The sequence below is a fragment of the Paralichthys olivaceus genome, chromosome 17, assembly GCF_024713975.1.
Source record: "Paralichthys olivaceus isolate ysfri-2021 chromosome 17, ASM2471397v2, whole genome shotgun sequence".
Taxonomy (NCBI): domain Eukaryota; kingdom Metazoa; phylum Chordata; class Actinopteri; order Pleuronectiformes; family Paralichthyidae; genus Paralichthys; species Paralichthys olivaceus.
The window spans coordinates 463389-482035 of NC_091109.1; the positions used below are offsets into that span (position 1 = coordinate 463389).

An 18647-nucleotide genomic window follows, 5' to 3' on the forward strand; every position below is an offset into this window, starting at 1 on the left:
GAAACTTATATTTTTATAGAATTTCCTAAACAGTTAACCCTAACCTTAAATCAGTGGGAATATATCAACATACACCATCCTTCACATTCAACCTTCCAACCTGTGAAGTGTTTACACAATCAGAATATATACGTCTTTTAAAAACACAGATATTTCCCCCCCCGCTCGTCTCTTACCTCGAAAGCAAAGTGCGACTTTCAGTGAAATCAGGGAAGTTGCTCTGCGATGTTGTCTCCTGTGACTTCTATTTATACTTTTTAGCAACATGTATTATTAAGCATCAAAGGCGTTTGTCAGCATATTTATAATAACTCTAATCATCGCGTTGGGTTGCGCATTCCAATTATTTCGAGGGTAAGAGCAAAGTGGGAGTTTTCTTTTGTCTCGAACATAAAAGAAAAATATTAATAACTGTCTCACTATTGGTCACTTTGCATGCTGTTATGGGCTTTAAACGGGTCCCTCTAGGAATGAGCTAAGCCAAATGCAGTGGTAAGCGGATAAACACATCTATTCCAACAGAATTTACTGCACTAAGAGACTTCCTCTAAGTGCTGCAGGTGAGGAACCTTTTACCTTTTAACTTTTCATTTTCTGTGATGGATCAGCCTCTAAAAACGATGATTCACACATGAGGTAAAGGCAGCCGGCTCAGTAGGAATCCGCTCATCCGTCTTTTCCCCTCCGCTTTGTTTGCTCTGTAGAGCAGGTTGCATCAGGCGGCTTCAGGAAGCAATCAAGCGCTATCAATGAAATGTTGGTTTTATCCAAGCTCCTCCATCCATCAAATTCACGCCGTGCAAATAGAGGGGGAATACAGCCGGCAGTTAAAATGACATAAGTACCTTTGAATCAAACACTTCACCTAAATCCACCCTAAACCTCCACTGTTTAATCTGCACTGTAAAGTGGAATATTCTGAATTCACCAGATGATAAACTGTTGCTCCCCAGTTATTCAAACACGTAGAATAAGTGAACCAGACAGGTCGAGTAATTTAATTTACAATCCATCCATTAGATTTTGGTCTAATTGACGTTTTAATTTTTCCAGGTGTCGTGAGTTCGGAATGGCAGCTCCCACAAGTGAAGGCAACACATCTTGATTGGTGGCTGGCTGCAGTACAGGTAAAAGCCCCTGCCTGCTCCATGTTCGCAAATGGGACATTGACCACACTAAAAAGTCAAATTACATGTAGAATCTTTTTTTTCCCCCCAAATCTTCCTGGTTAGTGTTAATTTTAAAGTTGTTAATTACTTCCGCTTCATTTGTCGCCATCTGTGTTAGCATGAAACTTGGTGGATGGATGAGATCCACATTTTGAATAGTGGGAATTATTGAGATCAGCTGATACGAATAAATCAGGTCAGGTTCGCGTGCAGACTCTCCAGCTCCACCAACACATGCTGTGTTTAAGTGCTGGTGGAAAACTGGGACATCTTAGCATTTGGTGAATTCATGTGTAAAGTGGGAAAGACGGAACGCATACATTTACGACGTTGGTGGACACTTTCATTTATTGATGTATTCATTTTATTATTATTTTATTGTCTGATAAGATTTTCCCTCCTGAATCGTCGGTCGCCACACCACCGCACTGTGTGGGTTTAGAAAGAGAAGACCAGGAAAAAGAAGCAGGACTGAAACGTGCAATCATTGTTGGAAGCCGTTACTTGGGGGACATCGAGTCAGATTTATGTGAGATGATTTAGGAGATGAAACCGGGATGTGCTACATTTTGGCGTGTACATATCCATTTATGTAATTAACTAGGAGTGCTCCTGTTAGAGACGATGGTTAATAAGCTCCAGTGGGAACATGGGGAGGCAGGTGAACCCGTGGCCCTGGAGATGTTAAACACAGATGAATAGATGCCATAGCACACACACAGCCTAGTAAATCAGATAAAATGAGCAGTGGAACATGACTCAAATGGGCTTTGCGGTGAAAACTCAATATCACATAAATGGAGAGGCCTCTCATAGATATTGGAAACTTGTAACCTTGCCACCTTCGCCTCACCTTTTCTATTGCTCACACGCCCAATGCACATTTACAGGCCGTGCCTTTCTCCACGTCCACTCCAGCCCTCGAAACTTTTCCACGTGCAGCGCGGTCATTACGGGCCGTTGGCTAAATTAATGTGTAAATGTAATAGCTGCGGTAACAAGATAGTGAAAACAATATATCACGGCGTCTGCACGTTTTCCTGCCAGGTAGCTGATCGTGTTATCAGGTGTTATGAGTCACTGAGGCTGAGGAGGTCAGAAACTGAAGGAGCGAGAAAACGGAGAGGCAATGACCTCCTGAACTCAATGTGCTTTGTGAAAATAAAGGGTTTTATAGATATAGATAGATAGATGGATAGATAGACATCAAGGTTTTCTCATATTCGATTAATCTGCTTCCAGCATGACCCATTTAACGTGTGTTTCGTGGTATATTCCTCTGAGACACTTGACAGTGCTTTACTGTTGCTTCCAGCTTTTGAATCTCAAATGGCTTCTTCTATATACATCAAATGAATATTGTTGTTTTCTTTTCTTTCTCACCCTTTTCTTTCTTTGATATAATGAAAAGCCAAGACAGAGGCACCTTGACAACTGGATTTATTTGCAGTCTGAGGAAATATACATTTATTTCCTGACGCTGGCTCAGTATCGACCCTCGTTCCTGTGCCCAGATATTATTCATAAAATATAATTCATTTGTTTTAGGGAAACGTATTTACTGTTTTTTCAATGTAACAGGGAAACCCTTTTAATTAATCCCCCCCCCCTCCCCAAGGCATTACAAAGTACAAGCCCTCAGTTAAGGTGAGGGAAAGACTTGTGGTAATAAAGTTGTAAAAAGGTCATACGAGTCATAAACGTTACAGTCTGCAGAACATACACATTCATTTCACAAGGTTGGCCAACGTTGCAGTCTTCCCCCCCGACCCTGGCGGAGGTATGAGCCATTTTGGTTATTTTATATATAAGGTTGCTTCCTTAGAGCTCAGTAATAAAAACTCTCAAGAAGCCTCAGTTTAAAATATACACAGCGCCGATGATGATGATGATGGGCTCTGGTTTTATAACTTGCGGGCTTGTTGTATTCTCAACACTGTCATATATCATTAGGAAGTTATTCTAAACACACATGCACCAGAGAGAATAGGGAATAATTAAGCTGTTTGATGCCAGAAATACCCATTTAGATTCATAATGCAGGAAAACAGAGAATGTAAAGAGAGCTGAGATGAAACGCACCATGACTGTGACCAGCAGCACGGGTCAGATCCGACTGTTTCAAACAGGAGCTTTACATTCATTTTGTCAGATTCTATCCAACAGGTTTATTTTCTATTCTCCCTTTGAGAGCGTGTTTGTTTATTGCTAACCGTGTAAAATAAAAACCATACAGGGGAGCGGTACCTATCCCAGAATGCACTGTAGATGACAACTGTGTACTTCCAGCTTTTTGCATAACCGTACTGTTTTTATGACCCTCGTGATTACAAAATAATGGCTTTAACTTCTCCTTCGCAACCGTCCTCGATTAAATCGTTGAATAAAATCTTGTGATAAACTCATAACAATGCACTTATCGGAAAAGTGCCGCCCATTTAAGTTGGCTCTAATTGCACTGAGCTATGGTATATTGGATGGAGGTCGAGAATAGCAGCACTTGGCACTTTTATGAAGTGGAGAGATAAGATGGGGAGTGTGGGAAAGAATGCTTTTCTTGGTGTTTTTTATTTTATGAGCTCTTCGGTAACTTTGGGCCAGACATCCTGCAGCTCTGCCCTTTTTACTTTGTTTCCTCAGTCCTGTGATTTAAATAATGAAACTGCCGTGTTTTGCCTCCTGGCCGTGCTCCTGAACGCCACATAGTTGCACACGAAGAGTGCTTGGATCTCCAGTCGTTGTCACAAAGGGCTTTACTGCACAGCAGAGATGATGATAGATTTTTTTTTCCTTCTTCTCTTCTTGAGCAATGTCACCTTGATGGAATCACAAGAACGGGGTTCAGGATTTCTCCAGGAGTCGCCGCTTTCTGTCTCGAACACTTTGATGTGGCGTGTCATGTAAGGTGTCAGTTAACAATAAGACTTCTGAGTGGTAGAAAAAGAAATATATTCCCTAAACCTCAGGTGCACAGAGGGAAACTGCAGGCACTCATCCTTTAAGCAGCAGTCATATGAGACCCTCTCCCCAATGGCCATTAATGTAGAACAAGACATATCTTCTAAGTTATGTGCTTTTATTTTGGGAACACGGCGCCGATTTGCATATACTCCCGCTGCACAAGTCCCTTTGGTGGTGTTTAGATGATTTGCACGCCGATACATTTTCCGCAGATTCATTGCACTTGTGACGCAGATTCAATAAAGCGAGAGTCCAGTTGCTTCTCGCTCCTCGGCCCGTCGAGCGCCGTGCGGCCCGCTCACTCTTCCTCCGTCCTTCAGACCGCGTTCTCTGGGCTCTGCGGCGGTAATTAACTGCAGCGTTACATCTGGGGAGATGCTGCGAGCTATGTCAGAAAATTGGGCTGCGGAATAATGAGGGTTGAGGGACATGTACTGTACCGCTGGTCTGTAGTGCTGCATTAAAATCAAAGGACTTTCACAGCTAATTGGAGAGAGGGGTTAAACTGCTTGGCAGCCTCACCCCTGTCCCAACCCCTCCGCCCACAACCCGCCCCTCGGAGATCATTGCCTCCCCTTCTGCTGTAATTTTGTGTTTCATTTCCATACCAAAGCAAGAATTTTATATTTATTTACGGGGGGGATCAGCAGCAGTGAGACCCTGTTGAGAATAGCTCCGGCAGTGTATGCGACCAATTTGAATTACAGGAAATTACTTTTTTTTTTCCCTCCTCCTCTCTGGGACCGTGATAGGCCACCCAGCTGGCTTGTTTTCTTTTGAATGGTCACCAATTACCTCGATGTCCTCGCAATTGACCATAAGTTGCGGGCAGCACAAATCAATGCAATGTCCCTCCGCTTGAGCCGACCGGTACGTTCACTCACCCGAGTGAAATTAGCACAGCACGAAGGGGGAGACACCCTCCCTCTCCCGCCTCCCCCTCTGGTTACGATGATGGCATCAGCAGCATGACACTGTATAATGAGCACAGCCACGGTCCACTGCTCACAAGAATACAGTAACTACACACCATTGTGTTTGGGCGTGTGCGGAGCAGCTGTGTGGTACCCCCGTGGACGGCTGCACAGCGGCTAATTACAAGCCACCACTTGTATTTATGTATATCTTTAAGGGGGGAATCAAACCAAATTGTGTTCTTTGCTATTTAGAGTCAAGAGATAGAAAATCAACAGAGCATGGAGTCGACGAGCAAGTGTTTGTTTTTCACAACGGGGGCTTCACACGCCGCTTCCAGAAAATGGCGTTTATGTTAAATTATCCTGATGAACGAGCACTATATTTTAATTATAGCGATACCTTTAGCTCCACTAATAAGAGTTATGTTAAATAAACATGGGGGGGGGGGGGGGGGATATGGCAGGATCGTTGACCACATTAATAGACCACTAATTAAGCATAATGGATTTAGAAAATTACACAACTACAAGTCATAAATCTCATTTTAGCAGATGAAAAATTTAGATTTTTACTAACAACTATAGACTCAATGTAAAGATAGACAACGTGTCCACACTTCCTCCCACTGTATGAAAATGAATCCAAAATATCCCGGATACTGGAGCCGCCTATTTTAAAAGCATCGAATAAATAATTTAAACCAACTTTACCGGTCTAATATTTTTCTAAACAATTAAAACAAACCCTAATGAAACAATTTATAAATTCATAATTGTTTGCTAAATTGCATCCATTAAAGTATGGTTATTTTTTAAATAATTCAGCAAAATTTGGATATCCACTGTTGAATATTCATTATACTATGTAAAGATAGTGCTAATAAACAAAAACACCTTTATATAATTAGAATATACTCTTATTATTTCTCTAAAGCTTTTTTTTTTTGCTGAATTTATGATTATGTTGGAAATATTGGTGACTAATTGTCCCTGGACGTTATGCGATTGTGCCGACAATCTCTCATGACTGCACCAAGTGTAATCATCGCGTCGCTCAATCTGTGTCTCATGGCTCCGCAACATTAGCGAAGCATTCACTGAACGTGCAGCAGATGATTTCACATACATGAACACAACAAATTCTATTTCCTTCTCTGTTGTTGTCTATTATATATAAATATCTAACTCACCTTGGCAACAGAACTCCTTGTGTTTCACTTCATCTCATATGGTGTTGTGCTGTTTTCTCAGCTGCTGTTTCTACTGTCGCTTTTTTTCATCCTTATCTGTTGCGGATGAGAGCTTCTGCTTGTCACTCTCAGTCATTTGGGTCCTGACAGATGAAAAAGCAAATTATTTCAAGAATCATGTTAGAATTTCAAGTGTTACCATCTTGGCTCGAGTGTTGTTGGAATCTGCTGATTTCATTGGAAATGCAGCCAGAGCTGGAAGAGGTACAAGTCATCAACGATGAACAGCGAACTTGTGTTTTCAAATATTCCACAACATAAATAAGGTCAGAATGTGAAGTCAGCGTTGATAATTTCAGATAATTCTAATGTTTCCTGGCTGTGATTTCTTTCTTTCTTTTGGTTTTGTGAGGGGAGGTCAGAGGGAACAGAAGACCCCAGACTCTCTCTCTCGTTTACAATCTAATTTGAACGATTCTTTTAAAAACTCAACTTGACCTTTTGTGCTTTATAATGGTATTGATTATACAGCATGTATGCAAAGCAGGGAATGTCTCAGATGGATCTATAACACTGAATGTGGAATTGGTTGTTAGACTCGCATGGTCGTACATTACAATGAGGTTTTCTGATGTGTCTTTTTGGACCCAACTAGTAATTTACCAAAGATTGAAAAAAATATTTCAAGTGTGTATCATTTTCATTGCAGTACTATCCTAGTGGAGGCCAGTACCACTTGAATATAGACATACATTGATCCTTTGTTTGCATTGTTTACTTACAGATAAAATGACTCCATTAGTCGATGCTCAGCTTTGTGAAGGGAAGAGAAAGAGCACATGAGGAGATGGAGAGAAAAAGAAAGACAGGTAGGTCATGGAGAGATGGTTCTTCTCTGGTGATAACTGTAGTGTCCTGTATTATTGTGTAAAAACTTATGTTGGAGACACAAAGCTGTTGTTATGCAGATTATACATACACATTAATATGCACATATGTAGATCAGGGAAATCAATTTCTAAAACCCCGCTCATGGTCATGGAGACTCCATCTGTGTCACTAATACCCAGCAGCTTATTTGAAATTGACCCTGTTTGTATTAGAGCTCAGAGTAGGTGGGTGGAGGAGATTTGGAAAATTGTGTCCCCTGGCTATAATTCCTACTGGCTACACAAGACTTTGACAACATCATTTCATATTCAGATGAATAAATATCCTGATGAATGAATCCGTTTTCTTTTTTTAAAGAATCCTGTTTGTAGAGGAAAAACAAGCAAAACCATGTTTTTCATGTACTAATTCATCATGTGCAATTTCACGCAATTTCAAATGATATCTGCCTCAGTTTAGACTCCGTCCGTCTTGCCTCTGCTTCCTGATTGTGTTCCCAGTCCAGGTGATGCAGTTGATTTGGGAGAGAGGCCACAGCTTTGTTCAGTCCCCAAAGGGAAACCGTTGTACACAGGCTGCAGCTGCCGTCTTCTCTTGTTGCAGGCCATTAAGGCAGTCAGCCGTGCACCTTTATTTATGTATCTTTTTATCAGAGATCTCATAGTTTTGCATGGATTTAACATCCATTTAAACATTCAAATATATCTTTCACAGTGTCTAGGACAGTATTATGGAGAACTGTGAATCCCAAAGACAGAATATTAAACTACTAATACTCAAAGCGTTGATTTCATCAAGACGTGAAGCCTTTTGCTGATTCCTCAGAAATGAATAGAAAAATTACTTTAAAACAATTAAACTGGGCTTTACTTACAGTCTTTCGAACTGAATGTTAATTCAGAGGCTCCAAACTTTCCTTCTGAACAGTGAGACTCTTGTTAGAGTCTAGAAGAAGAAACCAGATACTGAGGCCTTTTCTACGATGGTGGATAAAGGAAGCAGTTTGTTAAAGTTTACTATTTGGCTTGATGAGGTCAGATTAGTCAACAAATAACATATTAGGTTAAATCAGTCAGTTGTTATTTTACAGGAATATGGAAAGACTAGCGTTGCTAGAGCAAACTAAAAGTCTCAACAGCGAGCTATGCTTCATCTGAAGGTTAAAAAAACTGCACACCAGCACATCTACTGCCTACAAATTATACATCATCCAAACATATCAGACAAAAACTGAAATGTAAAATGACAAAGTTCTGATTTCATGCATTGTTGCAGGCTGAAATGGGATTTCCAATCTTAATGCTAAGCTAACTTGTAACTTATCACGAAGCTTGTAGCAAGAAAGCAAATAAGTGTGTTTCACAAGATATCTAACTAATCCTCTTTATGATATCTGCGTTCTGCATTGCTATTGCTATCGGCTAATCCCATATGCATCCCCCAAACAGAAATAGATTTTGGGGTCAGGCAGCCTGAGCAGACAACAATCATGTGAAGTTATCACAGAGGCCATCAGAATCTGTTTGCGAGTGCAGAATCGAAACCTAAGTAATTGAGTGTATGGTGGGCACTGGATTATTTCTTTTTTTTTTCATAAATCCATTAAAATAGAGTGAAAAATGAAAAAAATATAAATATATAATAAAAACCTGGGAGCATCTGCAGTAACTCAAATCTGCATTTCGTCTCAATAATGAAATTTGAAAGAAAGCCCTTGAGAGATTAGGGATTCCCCCTTGCCAACAGATGTTTGTGAAATGAAAGAGTTTCAGAGAGAGGAGGCCAGGAGAGGGGCGGAGAGGCAGGGCAAGAAAACAGCCAGAGTGTAATCTTGAGATGGAGGCAAAATGTTTGGATTCCCTCTGCATTTGCGCAGTGGGGTAAGAGGACAATGGATGAGGCTGATTTCTACATTGTAAATGTATTAGAGTGCAATCCCCCTGCAGAGGAGTGCTGCATCAGGATCAAGACTTAAACAATGTCGCCTCGCCTTTATCTTGCCGCCACACTCTCCGACAGACCTGCTGGAATTGACTCGCAGTCTGTTATTCCCAAAAGCCTGAATCACAAACAGCTCCCTCTCATTCAAGTGCAACTTCATTACCGCCTGAATTATGCTCAGATTCGAGTATATATTGCTTATGTGTCGCTCGCATCCTAATTTTGTTTACATAGTGCTGTGGCAATCTGTGTCTGCGGCAATAAACAGCGTGTAAATTGAACTTTATGAGAACCTTTGACAGACATCTTTGACCTTCAGCCGTGATAAAACAGCTCGGGTATCTGAGAAAGAAATTGCTTCAAGATGGCGAGATACAATCTTACATTTGCCCTCTGCACAAATTCAACTAAAAGAACACTTGTTAAAGACCTCCACTTTATTGGACCAAAGCTGTCACATCTGATAAAGCTCACTGTAACCAAGTGGGTGACCCAGGTACATCACGGGAGACTGGGAGATTGGTTTGAGCCAAAGTCGTCTGACACAGAAATACACCTTTCACTCTGGGGAAAAAAAAAAAAAAGATGTCACACCTTCAAAGGCAGCAAAGCCATAACTTTTACAATATTGTAGCTGGTAAAAAAAAAAAAAAGAAGCCCAGAATGACAAGCACCACTGCAATCTGGCCACAACATTTGCTGGAACACCTTGGATTTTAATGACGGCCATGAAAGCACAAATGAGCAAGTGAAGACTTCCAGTGTTGAATCACAAATGAACACATTAGCGTGTGCTGACAGATGAGTCTTAATTGTTACCTCTGGCAAATGGGACTTCACACAAGAGAACAAAAGCTCTCCTCCCAGCGCCCTGTTTGATGCAATGTGACGATGACCTTGCTGCAGTGCACCCTCCGCAAGATCCTTAAGAGTTTATCTTGACAGACTCCCAACGACTGTCTCTCAGGTGTCGCACTGATAGACCAATTCATTTAACTCTGTCACGATCCGGGGCTTTAGAGGCTGCTGCTTGATGAATCCCTATTGCTCCTCTGCCTGTCTGGCTGTTTGCACTCCTCGAGGCGAGCTACATTACTGTTTCAATAGCCTGTAGACTATTACCACATGAAAAACCGGCGCTATTTTCCCTGAGCATTGTCCTTTCTGTCCTGTGTGTGATTCCATGGTAACAATAACAGTATGCACTCGTGGTTAAATAGATCTGGTTTCGCTTGAAATCGAACTGTTTTGTCCACTGTTACGTTCCATCATCACATTAAACACAGAAACCTAAAGAATCTTTATATCATTATATTATTTTACCTTACTGGCTTACACGAGAAGATTTATATTGAAATGAGTTTGTATTCACCACTTCACGCCAAAGCAGTTTATTTCACATTTTTGTGCAATGCTACGTCAGACCTGTTTCTGATCTTTGTGCTAAGCCAGCCGTCAATTAGCTTAGTTTAGCGTTTATTGTCATGAGTTAGGTGAATACTTTTATATGATAGCTCCGTTGACAGTCGTTGTACTAAGACAGCTACAATTGGCTTATAGTTACCTAATAGCTCTATAGCATATAGAAGCAGTTGCAAGGGGAAACAAGGAGCCTGGCTTTTAGAAATATATCCGTCTACCAGCACCTCTTAAATTCAAGAATTACGTATAATTAATCTGTCATTTTATTCCATGTTTTCTTGTTGGCACAGTGAGCTTAATATTTACCCCACAGACATAGAGAGTGGTATTGATCTCCTCGTCCGACTCAACAAGCCAGCATATTTTCCAAAATGTTGAATTATTCCCTCGAGTAATTACTCAATCTCCTGTCTTTTCTACTATCTCCACAACCTTACTGTTGTGTTGCTGTATGGAGGGATGTGTGTGTGTGTGCGTGCGTGTGTGTGTGTGTGTGTGGAATACAGGAGCATGACGGAGGAGAAGAAAAATAAGCGCTGGTCTTGTTTTTGAAAGATTCCTGCAGCAGAAAACATTAGCTGATAAGAATGATTTAATATCCACGTTGAAAGGTCAAACCCAACATGCTTATGGATTTAAATTCTGTTTGAAAAGTAATTTTGCACCTTGTTTTACAATCGCCTCTCACCACCCTCATGCCCTTTGTACACCTCGGCAAATAAAATGGCATAAGAACCAGTTTTTCTTCTTAATGATAGACATACTGTATCTCCAGCTGTCCTTGAAGAATCCTACATCTTTAGGTAAACAGACGGTTTATTTCACCACTGTAGTGTTAAGTGAGCACTACCCGATTTGTGTTTGTATGGTATGAAAACTTTAGCATCAGCAGCAGTAGATGAGTGTTGGTGGTAAACCTCACATCCGTGTTAGTAGAGGGGACCTGAACCAAAAAGTCAAAATATACTTGTAAATTAGTTTTTAGTTATTTAATGCGATAAAATCAAGATGAAACATCATGACTGACGGGTGACACTGACTTGTGATTGGTACATGTATTGGTGGGAGGCTCTAAATAATTTCAAATGCACAAAATGGCGACACCCATATCCAGAATATGTTCGCTTCATGTTCAGACAACTGATTTTAATCTGATTATTCACACTGACAGGAACATTAAAACTGGTCACCTGTGTGTCGTGTTGCGGCTAATTGGTGCAAGTACAGAAGTATGAGAGAGTCAACTTTCCTCATTTCGTCACCAGCTCTCTTGTAATACATCAACAAATCACCACAAGTGTTTGCGCCCGGCTGTGCACACTCATCTCTGAGCTGCTAGACTGCCTCATCTCCAGGCAGGGAGTGTGTGAATGGTGTGAGTGGTCCTGCCTGGTTCGGCGGTGGGCATGCGGGTGTTAGATGAGCCATTGATCCTCCGCAGCAGGATCTTCCACCAGGCGATTCCTCCGCTCGCACGGCCCCTCCCCCACGCCATTGACTTTCTGCCATGACGTTCCGCTGTCACGGCAGGACCTGACATTTAATGATCCTCTGATGGAGTAATGTCACATTTATCACTTGCCAGCAGATGTGATGGGGCGGAATCTGAGGGGCAAGCATGGGCCAAAGCAAAAAAAAAGAATAAACAATATAAGCCAGGAAGAGGAGCTGCACTCTGACTGACAGCGGAAGTAATGCAGGATTAAGTCCTGAAATGACTGTGGAGAAATGTCTTCTGCAGGCACAGCAAAGAGGACAGGTTCACCAGGACAGTCAGGAATTGACTTTAATGGAGAAAAAGTCAAGCCCAGGTAGTGGAAACTTGTCTTAAACTCCATGGTTATACTTTATTGATTTATTTTTTTGTCCTGCTGATACAGCAGCAATTGACCTCTCACCAACCCCCTCCCAGGGACAATTGTCCAGACATAGCATAGCAGGTGAATGTCTTGAATGTTTGATTGGTCGAGCGCGTGTATTCATTACTGCAAAAACTTCCAAATGTGCAAGATGGCGGTGTTTGTATCCTGGATATTTTGGCTTCATATCTGGAATGTGGGAGGAAGATATCTGTGTCCCTGTGAAAGATGGTTGAAAGTATACAAACAGAAATAGTCCGAGGATATAAGACAGCAGTATTCAACTGAGACAAACTTGATGCGTTTCCTGGACTCAGACACTGAACTGTCCAAAAGTGATGCTATTGTTCCCGGCCTGCGGTCTTCTGAATACGATGAAAGTCTTCTATCTTGAAGTGATTTTACATACTATTTAAAGAGTACAAAAACATCCCAAGTGTGGTTTCGCCTCAAGCCAACAGTCTGACTTACATCTAAAGGGAGAAATGTGCGCTGTAAGTTAAAATAATGACTCTGAGGTCGAATAATTAAGCGCCATATCGATGCGCACGGTTTTGCCTAATTTTGACTAGAAAAAAAGAAGGAGCAGAGGAAGGAGAAAAAAAGAAAAACAATGTCGAAGGACACTGAAAGAGATGTGTTAATTTACAAAAGGCTTGAGGAAGAGTTAATTAAAGCAGCTGCAGGAATGGGCGAAAGTGCTGAGTCCTGGAGACACAAAATATTTATTCATCAGCCCATTAATGTTTAATTCCTTTTTTTTTCCCTCCTATTTTTAAAATGGAGTGAGAGCGGAGGAAAAGCTTTGAACATTTGACCTTATATGTAAAAGTGTAGGGTGAGTCTGAGGCGCCTCGGGGATTGTCTTAATCATTAGGAACCAGCAGGAACAAAAAAAAAAAAAAAGAACTCGCTCAATGCTCTGTCGGAGCTGGCTGCCATTTTATTCAAATCAGATTGTTACAGCGTTTGACTGTTCCCTTGTTTCTTTTATAAAATTTTGTCGACGCCGGTGAGAAAATGGATCGTTTGACCAAGTGACGGGAGAATCAATACGTTGCTCGAGACAAATGAAAACATGACGCATTCAAGTTGAAAGCTACATGCACTAAACATTCATTACGTCACACGCAACACTTGACTGTAGTGCAGGTAGCGCCCCTACACTCTAGCGAGATGTGACTGATGAAAGGATGGGGGGGAGCCTGGCTGAGGAGGAAACGGTTATGTTCTGGATTTGTCTGCAGCCTAATTATGTGGCAACAAACGAGTTGCCAATCATGAGAATATATTGTCTGGTTTTATCTCAGGAACTCATCAAGTCAACCCAATTAAAAGCTGCAATGAGAAAGACATCGGCAACAGGGCTCTCATTCAGTTAATTCATGATTGCCAATTAAAATAGAATAGCGTGCAAAGTTGTAAAGCTGTCAGGAGGGCCAAGCTAAATTACCCTTTTCCACTTTGAATGATGGACGCGTTCATTGCTCTCCTTTATCTTATTTATTCTCTGGGTAGAAGGGAGTGTGTGTGTGTGTGTGTGGGGGGGCGGCGGTACTGCTGCTGCTGGGGTTGGTGGTGGTGGTGACAAAAGCAGGGAACAGTTTAAAGAGTGCGCAGCTAATGAAGAAGGTTCCTCTTTTCGGAAACCTGCCCGTAGAAGATTGTTTTGCTTTTCTCAGGGAAAAACGTTAATTAAATCACCTACAGTTTGCCTGATCCGTTCAGACGGCCCAATTTGCTCAAACAATCACTTATAAAGCTGAAATCCAAAGTGAGATTACACCACGAGTCAGTTCTGTTGATATTGCTATAGGCGCCTATAGGTATGCATATTTTATCACACTGACAGCATTTTTCTTATTCCACAGAAAAACGTTCTATTTGTGTCAAAACACTACTTTAAATGCCATTTCAAATGTGTCCCCAACAGTTAATGCGAAGGCAACTTATCCTGGTTGTGTCTTCTGCACCATTAGCCACTGTTGCCATACTATTGATGGCCTAATTAAAATGTGTCAGGCTGAAATATGTCACATTTTTCAAGGCTGAAATTGATAGCTCACATTAATTTTCACTTTCTCAAAATGACCTTTAATTTCGCGTGCCAAATGCAGGCTTGTGTCTACACCGGCACACCCTCCCGATCTCGACGCTGGAATAATATGTCAAACCGTTTTGACAACACGTGGAAGAAGCCGACTGCTCCTCAGAGCAGAGAGTGATTCTCAGATTCCACACGAGAAAATGATATGTCAACACCTCCCTGTAGCCTAATGGTTTCCAACATTTTTTTTTCTCCTGTTAATAACTCATCACTCACAACCTCCCCTTTAAACCCACTCACAATTTTCCCACCTTTTTGCTATTTTTTCCCATGGAGCCCAGCTTTTCTATTCCCCCCCTCCCCCTCGGGATTCTCTCTTTGTGAAAAGCAAAACAACCCCCAGATCCAGAAGTGTCACCACGCTGAGGTTTTCCCCTTGAAACTGGCGGGGGGAAAGCGATAGTTTCCATTTGGGCTGCAGTAGCTGAGAGTTTGTTCTCATCCTCAGAAGACGTGCTCTGCGGGTCAAGCTCTTTGCAACAGATTAAAAGACAATGTCACTGATGTCACCCAGCGAGGGAATCAATGGCACAGAGTAGGAAATGAAAGCTGTGACGGACGCGGACGACCACATCAGCTCCTGTCACCATGTGTCCATGAAGCAGTCTCTTCATCCTGGCAGCTGCCGGGACCTGAGGGGGGTCCTGTCAGCTGAAGTCAGTGTGGCCCCTGCACACCATGAACCATGGAAAACCCCTGAGGGACCTTTGTCGAAAAAGGCTTACAGGGCTTCAGACGCTCACACCATCGGCTCAATCAACTTGTGCCACTCTGCTCTGAGCTCTGCTGTTGCACCAGTGGAGAACTTTTCTCATTTCGAATGCGGCCTTGTCCTCACATGAGAAATCAAAGTGCTAGAAAGAGAGGAGAATGAAATTACAGAGAGAAACAATGAACTGACGGAGAGCTATTTGGTGACATGAATTGTGAGACTTTTTTTCTGGTCACATTGATAATCAACAGAGCTCGTTGTTGCTTAATCTTTATCTCATATACTGATTGCAGCCATTTTTCAGACAATGGATTTAATCACCATTTGTCATCCTCCTCCGATTATTTTTTTATTTCCTTTTTCTCTATGTGAGCAGAATCTCATTTAGACGTGGACATTTGTCGTCATTCTCAAACTGACAATGTAAAGCTTTTGATTCTGCAGCACATGATTGGTGAGGTTAGCTGAAGGCTCAGGAAAGAAAACTCGCTTGTCATCAAACTTGCAAACTTTCAGTGCTCCGGTGGCACAAAGTCACCAAAACAATGATTTACTCTCAATTATTAGAAAAAGTTAGCTCCCTGAGGTGGTTAGAAACGATCTGGCGGGTGTTTTAACGTTTTCAGTTTTACAGAAATAAAATTGAAAGATAGGTCATTTAGATACAGCTAGTTTTTTTAAATATGTTGGTCAGTTTTTGTAAGATGATTTGACAATAACTATTAGAATGAGGTGTAAAACAAACAGCCACTTAAAGGAGAACTCAGCCATCAAGGTTTGGAGTAACTTGGAGTCCTTCGGACGCTTTTAGACAACGCAAGTGACTGGGGCATCCACAACACAGCCTCTAAATAACCATTATCCGCCGCGAAACTCTTTATTTACTATGAATCTCCAGCACTGGTCCCCTGTGAGCCTCGGAGCTAGCGTTAGCTTAGCGAGTTGCTTTGTTTACATCCTGGGCTTTCACTGGGGGTGACGTCACCGAGGCGCGCAGCAGCAGCTCAGGTGACGATCACCTGTGTTTGTTTACACGGAGTTTGCCGCTGCGGCTAGTTTCGCGCAACATGGCAGAACACTCACCAGGTGCTTCACGGTACAGGATTCTTTTAAAGCAGCTGTGTCCCGGTGCTCGGGCGTGTTCACCCGGTTAAAGGCTAGCTGACTTCAGCGGGCTAACGAGCAGCCTCGGAGCTAGCGTTAGCTTAGCGAAACCGATGTGTTGATTAAACAGGAGGACAACTCGCTCCCGGTTCGCTAAGCAAACGCTAGCTCCGAGGCTGGCGAGACTCACAGGGGACCAGTGCTGGAGATTCATAGTAAATAAAGAGTTTGGCGGCAGATAATGGTTATTTAGAGGCTGTGTGGTGGATGCCCCGAACCCTTGCGTTGTATGGATACACGCCGATCGCGTGTGGATCTAAAAGCGTCCGAAGGACTCCAAGTTACTCCAAACCTTCATGGGTGAGTAGATCTACACACCAAATGCTGGGAATAAGGAACAGATTGAAAAAAAAACCGAACCTCCCCTTTAAAGCCAGTGGCCACCAAATCAGCTGCTTGCGAAAATAAAGTTTTGACATTTTAATCCTGGATTCACAGGCAAAGCAACAGAGTTTATCACGAGACAGTGTTAAACAACAGAGGCATCATTCCAACAAAGTAAAGTATTTCACAACTAACACTCAGCCATTACTTAGTGCCTTTATAAAACAATACCTTACTTTATATTCCCTTTCTGTGTTCAGGAAATGATTTGTTATGTATTTTGCCCTCCACCCATTGACTCAGCAATTGTTCTTGGCTCCTGCAAACCCATTCACATAAAGACGCGCAGGAAATTTAATGGGGAGAGTAGAAATTTCTGGAGTTAATGAGACAAGAAGAAGACCTGCTCTGTTTTTCGGGGCTTTCACAGCACTGGATATACTCAGTCAACCCAGCACCTAATGCCGGCCTGTGTATCCACATCTGACACTTGTCGGTTGATCGAGCCCATTAGATTATCTCTGTTCATTTCCTTTTTCTTGAGATCGGGAAGTCACTTCTGTCACCAGCAGGACGGCTCTGGCACAATGGGCACAGCAGAGTTGGCTCCGCAGGACTGTATTTGATTTTCAGGATCAGGGGGCTTCGCCTGATGCAAACGCCACCTGGGCTCTTTTTGGGTGAGCTGTTTGTGTTCACCTGTGTCTTGCAAGAAAAATAAAAATGCGCTGCTTGTTTCCTTGTTACTTGGTGGCCAGGAAACACGGGGGCTTGTTGAAGCAAACAGAATGCAGATGCTTGTGGTGTGGGAAAATGGGATGTGGAAAGAAGCGGCGAAAGCAGATGAAGGGATGGCGGATAACAAGCTCTTTGCCAACCAGGCAACCATGAGTGCTATTGCTCTGCTGGAGTGAATGCAACAGGCCTGTGTTTTCAGCCTGACTACTGGAGCATGTGAACACACATATTCTCCACCATGGGTGGGTGGGGGGGGGGCTGTCATGACAAAGCCAATGCCTTTTCCTCCCTTTTTTTTTTCTTTCTCTGTCTTTTTACTGTCCCTCCTCATCTGTGTCTCTGTCTCATTCCGTCCTCATTTCTGTCGTGTTTGTGCTCGCTCTCCGCTGGCTCTTTCGTTATTTCTCTCCCGGTGTATATAACACAAGGTGACATTATATCCCCTCCTTTTTTTTTCAAAATGGAAAGAAAAGTATCTTGGTGATATGTTGTCGAGGCTGTCAAGACCCGGAATATGTGCCACCTTTCAAGGAAGTCCTAATTGAAAAGCCTGACTCTGCAGGTACAACACATAAACTAGAGGTGAATACATGAATACAGATATGGTCCGATATGTAACCATGTGCAGATTTCTTAAAACACTGAAGAAGAAACAAAACAAATAAAGCGCCATACCGTCTATGACCCATCCGTCATAGATGGTATAGCGGCTTTTGTCGACTGGGATTTACAGCGGTTATCACGAACAATGGGAAGTTGTAGTCACATTCTTTTCAATGAGGAAGGCTGCAGCGTTTCACCTTTTGATAGTGGGTTGGTGTCGTTAGTGCTTAGAGTTTAATCTACAAAGGTGTAGCTATGCTGTGTTCTTTCCTGTTTGCTTTTTCCAACAATTAGTCTTTCCATGTGGGATTCCATCAGGCTGCTCATTGAGAAAGGCAGCTCAGGCTATAGCAATAAGCTAAAGCCATTTAGTCAAACAGAATATGACGGCTGAATCCTAATTTGTGTATTCAGCTACAGTTTGGAAAGTCAGATGTTGTGGTTTGGCTTTGGCTTGGATTTAGTTTTTTTCATCCCATCACAGAAAGCTTAAAGAGATGTTTGATAATGGAAACATTTCAATTCATTTCAATTTTATTTGTATAGTGCCAAATGATAACATTATCTCAAGGCAATTTATGCAGTGAAGGTTATGGAGGAACCCAACAGTTCTTACACAGTGTTTTATGTAATAACATTTCATTTTTAA

General features: G+C 42.1%; 1 protein-coding gene across 2 annotated transcripts in view; it reads left to right on the plus strand.

Moving 5' to 3' along the window:
- Positions 1 to 1111: 1111 nt before the first annotated feature.
- Positions 1112 to 18647, plus strand: part of cdh7a (cadherin 7a) — a 104719-nt gene continuing 87183 nt past the window's right edge. Inside the window, exons 1-2 of one of the 2 annotated variants that reach the window (XM_069512941.1) lie at positions 1112 to 1127; positions 7022 to 7106. The gene's annotated coding sequence lies outside the window, so the exon portion shown is untranslated. Of the gene's footprint in view, positions 1128 to 7021; positions 7107 to 16161; positions 16634 to 18647 lie in introns of those variants that run through there. The other variant, XM_069512939.1, reaches the window with a different exon arrangement.